Source organism: Habropoda laboriosa, unplaced genomic scaffold (assembly GCF_001263275.1).
Source record: "Habropoda laboriosa isolate 0110345459 unplaced genomic scaffold, ASM126327v1 scaffold41, whole genome shotgun sequence".
NCBI lineage: Eukaryota > Metazoa > Arthropoda > Insecta > Hymenoptera > Apidae > Habropoda > Habropoda laboriosa.
The window spans coordinates 1675686-1682201 of NW_017100164.1; the positions used below are offsets into that span (position 1 = coordinate 1675686).

Consider the following 6516-nt stretch of genomic DNA (forward strand, 5'->3'; position numbering starts at 1 on the left):
AGAAACGTTCAAAATTCAAATATTCAAATTTCAGACAAATATTTGTATTTTCTGATATACATATCTTCAAATTACATGAAAGTTTTTGAAAACAGAGCAAACGAATGAGCGCCTAACATTAATCAATCTGTTCTCGAGTACCCGAATAGTGTACCTATGTACCATTTCAAATGACCACAATTTTCTCCAACATACTGCATGACTCGTTAGATAATTAATGATTCATTTCACGGTGAAAGCTTTTGCCCAAGCTCCATTGGAATCATATTAACCGTACGCGATCGACCTGCTTTCTATAATTGCGATTCCATATTTTTCTGGCAACCGTAATTAATGTCTCGAACATGTTCGGTACATAAAAAGAATCGTGATGAAATGGAGAAACACAAATGATCGAGTGTAATAGTAGTCTTCCTGTACAGAATTGCGCAAGTTTTCTAGTTATTAAAGTATACTAATTTGAATGCACAAAGCGTATACAAAGTAAAAGGCAAAAATTGCTATTGTTCTAGAGATGAGACATTCAGGGGAATTCCGTAAAACTGTTCAAAAGTCGTTTCCTTCTTAACCAAGTAAAATTATGCAATACATACTCCATGAATTAAAGAAATCTGTATTTAAAATTCTCTGAAAATTTATTGCTAGCATAACGTGATCATACAGACCTACATTTCAGACTAACTTATTTTAATACACCTACGATATTTTTAACGTAGAAATGAAAAATTTGCAAATATATTTAGAAGCCTAAGTTAGGGTAAAAAAATGTCCACAAAATTTGAAAATTTAATTTCTTTAATAAAATAATTTTTGCAATGTCAGAAAGATATGTCTATTTTTTCTTTTTCATTAAAATTAAATTGAACCTTAAAATTTGATATTAAACCATCGAAAAGCTTAGGCTTCCTAAGGTTAGGTTAGGTTAGATTCACAAAGGAAATTTTCCGTGTGAAGAGCTACAGAATCATTTTCAATTTCTCACAAGCTGAACTGAAAAAAAAAAATCGAATATCTCACGAAACTGTTTAAATAGAGGGTAACCGACGTCTAATTTTAACGTTCATATTACGTGTTCCTGTAAAATGCAGCTAAGGGCAACCATTCGATGTGCTCTCAACAAATATCATGTACCAGTGACCTTTCCATGATCGTGTACCTTCCACAACCATAACTCGATGCACGTTCCACGCTGGAAGTTAATTGACGTACCAACGACGAAGGACCATTTTTACGACATCCTCTCTCTCTTTGTCTGTCACATATTCCAACAACTATCGTGTATTCGTGCGTTCAACTTTAGAGTAACTTTGAATTTTTTCAAGGACATCAGTTGAAGTTCAGAAAAAACGTGTCAATTTCAAGGCAATAGTATAAGTAAAACGCGAATCTGTCGTGGATAATGCTACGATATTTGAATATATAATCTCAAGGAAATAATGGTATTATTTAGACATAATACAATAGCGAGACACGTTCGAGTAATACGATAACTTTGCATTTTAATCTTCGTGAAGTGTAACCGAGTCACCTATCTGTTAGCCTGTTAACAAGATAAACTTGAACTTCAATTCTTTTTAACTTCAGATAGAACGTAGATATATCTTCCATATAAAAATGTAACTATATTTGCACTTGTTACTTAAATTAATGGAATACGTTATAACGTGCAACTCGAACTATTCAACGCTAGAAAAATTAGGTTAGGTTCGTATAAAATGTATATTTGAATTAATTCGAAACGCAAGAACCCGTAACGATAGCAACACCTCACCGACAACTAAAAATAGGAAATACCATTTCACACAGAAACAATCAACCTACTCTACCCATCCTGACCCACAGAAACTTCTCATTCTCTCAGCCATTATCATTCCACTAGAACGGAAGTACTCAGAACGTAACTGTATTCTACCGATTCAACCTAACCTAACCTGTTATTGTGTTATACGCAAATATACCCACTAAACTAACCCTCAATTAGAAGAACGCTCCGTGCGGCAAGAAATAAACGAGCTAATGGTTTCCACCGTTCCACCATGAAGAGGCCCTGTTGACGGATTTACAACGTGATTGTCGCGATTCTAGCGAGCCGGAGGTGGCACACGGGACCTGATCGGGAAGCATCTCGTCGAGGTCATCGACGAGGACCCCGGGAACGAGGTCGCGTCGGGATTAGCGTTCCTGTTCGCCTACTAAAGCTATACCGTGCGCCACTTCGCCCGCTAGAATGCTGCGCGCGCACCATTTCCACGAGCTGCGCGCGCCTCTCGTGGGAAATCGTTGTTAAAGGGGGACCGAATCCATTTCAACGCGGTTCTTGCCATCCTTTACGACCCTCTGTTTACGCTAACTGCCTCCGTTCGCGACTAATAGGAACATGTTGGAGAAACGATTATTCGTTGCTTTCCTTATGAGTCTCTCGGTCTGATTTCCTTCTTTTTTCGGTTTAATTGGCAGAGATATAAAAGAGGAATTTGGTAGCGAGGTTACGGATGGTTGCAAATGATAAAGTGAATGGATCTGGACGACGGACAACGTGAAATGGATAGATAAATCCCTAGATTTGAAATTTGTTTACATACAATAAAAGTCGAGGTTATTATGATAACTAAACGGTACTGGAATGTAATTTTATTGAAGTATGAATACCGAGAAAAAATTTATTCAATTATATCTAGAACTCTCTTAAGATTAAAAAAGTCTAAATTTACATTCCACAATTTTTATCACTTCGTTTTGTGTTAGATCGAAATATGCTAGTCACATATGCTAATAAAGTAAAATAAACTAGGATGTTTTTTAACAAAGCAAGGGAAATTAATAAATACATGAGAACTAAACTAGAAGGCAGTAAAAACATAATAAGTAGGTTGCACTTGTAACGTGCAAAAAGGAACGAAAATGGAAAGTTACATGTGTTGTTATTAACTGTTATCAAAAAAAGAGGCGCAGCGATAGTGAAGGACTCCACGAAAGTGAAATCAGCTCGAACGATCATCGAGCCGACGTGGTCGAGATCAATTTAACAGCAGCACAGACACCATAATTCCTTTACGGTCTACATCTTATTAAGTGCGACCGATATCTTTAAAAAACCTTGAAAACAATCAACATTCCTAGTGGCTTTGCCACACACACCACCCGCTCCGCATCGGCCGTTCCACGTAAAAAGTGGTTCAGCCAGATCGAGGTTAAATAATCGCGCTATGTAAGAATCGTGGAACGTGGTGAACGAGTAACGCTAGAAACACGGTTCAGAACAGGAGAAATCAACAGACCTGGGACTCCCTGGATGCACGTTGATTTCATGTTCCAAAAAACTCTACCAAAACAAAATAAAATTCAAATAATAGAAGTGTTTTTTAAGCTTCAATATTTAAAAAAATGTATTAAGGTTCATCTGTGGCATACTAACACTCAAGGACGAAGAGCAACACTTTGCATTCCACAGTTTTTATGACTTCATTACATGCTAGAGAAAAGGCGGGAGAAACCAAGGGAGTCTCAACGTATTAGCATGCAATGCACGCATGCTAGACAGAAATTAATGCGTCTACAAAGTTTACCGCACGCTTCAATGACTGCTACTTGCACGGTGGCTTTTGTCGTGAAGGCATTAGGCTACAGTTTCCTTGGTTACACAATCGTCGAACTAGTTCTATTTAGGTACTTCAAAATGAAACATGTAGGTGAAAATTGTGAAATTTTAAGCATATTAGATTCCAGTTATTTTCTCATAAAACTCAAGGTCTGAAAACTTAACAGAGAAAAGGTGTTCAGATATCGATGCAGTAGATCGTTTAGTGTATCAAAGGCCACCGAACAAAGGTTCAAGACGACGATCTCATTTGCTAGTAAATTATCCGTTAAAAACGTACCATAACCTACTGTTCGTTTAGTAATCATTACTTACGTAAAGAATTGTTACGTACCCGTACTATGTAATACAGCCTTCAACACTATGCAACATTTGTATACGGCAATTTTTTATAGAACACAGTTCAGAAATAAATCAAATGTCTACCCGTATTTATCCTTCGATTCCACCTGCCATTTGTAACCCCGAACTACGCATGCGTCTCAAGGCCGCGCATGCGCACGCATAAACAAGCTCGGTATTGCGTGACAAACAGAATGCTCAGAAGCTGACCCCGCAATCTCCGTATCGAAATCACGTTCATCGAGCGGCCTCGATGAGTGCCACGTGGCTAATTAGTATGCCGATGGTTCACCAAGCGGACGCAAATTTAATTACCGCGACATTAGCGATTATTGCGAAGACAGGAGGTGAATCGTGTGCCCCGATGAATTCCTAATACGCAACATTATCGACGCCGCTGTTGGCGATCCTAGATAGAGGCGTAAAGCGTTAGCGCAGCAATATCCAACTAATTGGACGTTATTGAGATCGTTAGTCGTTTTTCATCGATTTCGACGAGTTTCATCGGATCAGCGGAATGGCCTGTCACGCGTACGCTCGCGTGTTTAATTCATACCGCACATAAATAACGAACAAAGGCCGTTCCGGGAGATTGAAGCGGTAATTGGTGATTTATTTTCATGATAAATTTCTATCCGCGTGGAATGCGGAGGAAAGGGGGTTAGGAGAATTTATCTAATTACGCTTAACGTCCGGTGGTAAGAAGAAGAACACGATCGCGGCGTGATAGGATTATAATCGTCGAAGAAGCACCGAAAGTGCATTTAATACGCGCGTAATTATAAGTTACGAATGCCAGATGGCGTGACAGCACGTACGTATTTCCGAGTAATAAAGCCGTAGATCAGTAATAGGACGCGTGTGTACGCGCGCGCGCGCATTCGTGCACGATTATACTGTGGAGATTTTAAGAGCCCGACATTCTCACGAATCGTTATCTTTCGACGGTTTCAGGCGACTCTCGGCGTGCTACTGTCGCTTTTCTCACGAGTGACGACCGTAAGGGAGAACAATGACTATAGGAATGACGGGCAATGTGTCTTCGTGATTCGGTGACACGACCGAATTGAACGAAATTCGACATCCTTAAGATATGAAAGTTAGATAAAAGTGTGAAAACATAAAGATTTCACGCCATACTGTTTTACTTTACCTTTGTATCGAAAAAACATAAATCACCTTATTATAGTATATAACCAGAGTCAAATACTTCTCACTTGATATACAGACACGCTGATAATAAGCCACATAAATATCTACAATACCGACAATACGAACTACCCAACAAACCTAACCTAAATGTAAATTCCATTCTAACCTTAGAGAAAAAGATACACAATCTATCATTACTTAAATACAGCAGACATATAAAATATGATATACCTAACGAGCTGATTTCCAGACTTAAAAACGATACATTAAACCTGCACAAGGCAACGATATATACGAACGACTCGCGCTCAATTAAACCACCTCGCAATTCGACTCTGACGTTTCCCTGTGGCGACTCGAGGCTGCAGCGAGCACGAGGAATGACAGCAGGTGCTTCGGGGATCCATGGGGTCTTCAAGTGACTGTGGTAGGGATAGAGGCGGTCGGTGGAGGGGAAAGAATTGCCGGAAGTGCAAGTGGCGTCTTGCCGTGGCGGGTCAAAGATCGCGCAGCGGTGCTGACCCACTGCTTCGAGGGCTGTAAACGCTGTAAACGCTCGGTATATACCGACGGTACGGATCATCGCGCGAACCGAAGCAACGGTAATTTTACGGACGATCACGAGCATAAATTAATATCGGCCGGTTATCTGATCGTTACCCGCGAGCCCGGTCACGTATGAATTTAACCCCTCCGATCAGATTCGATCGATAACTGTTACGGTAAGTATGAATATAAATTGCGAACCGACGGAACCGAGCTATCCGTTTTATTATAATAGGGATGCACAACCACGAAAATGGATAGAAAGTCTCATTATGCTTAACGGTGTTTATAATGTCTTATCGAAATAGACGGTTTTGGGCTGCAAGAATGTTGAATAGGCTCTTTAGATATTTCTTTTTTTTTTTTTTCTCTGACTCAAAAGAGTATTTCGTGGAATAAAAAGCAATTCTTTTTAAAATAAGGTTATTTCTCATAATTGTATGGAGTTATCAAAAAGTATTATGTATGACCTCATTTTCATGAGTGAAGGATTCTTAGTGCTGATTCTAATTTCAGTATTGTTTGTAAAACAAACGGAATAGTAATTTTGAATATAAATTGCAAAATGCAGATTGTATATTTTTATTCACATCAAACATTTCGTTTAAAAGAAACAACTGTATTGAAAACATGGTTATAAGAGAATGAAAATACATTTATATAGCCACAGTGAGAATGTTAAAAAAAAAAAATAAAACGCAATTTATAATTACTCCAATAAAGCTGTCCTTTTAAGTAACAGATTGGAATGCAACATGTTGCAGCTGCAACGTTGCATCGCGATAATGGCGATTATTTTCCAGAACTTTTACAACAATATCTATCCGGTTTAATCAAGACACATACCGTGTGCGAGAACCTCGAAAGAACACAACCAC

At 38.8% G+C, this 6516-nt stretch overlaps 1 protein-coding gene across 1 annotated transcript in view; it reads right to left on the minus strand.

Annotated features, from left to right (window-relative positions):
* LOC108578551 overlaps positions 1 to 6516 on the minus strand; it is a 198236-nt gene that overhangs the window by 191522 nt on the left and 198 nt on the right. The gene's annotated exons all lie outside the window — the stretch shown is intronic.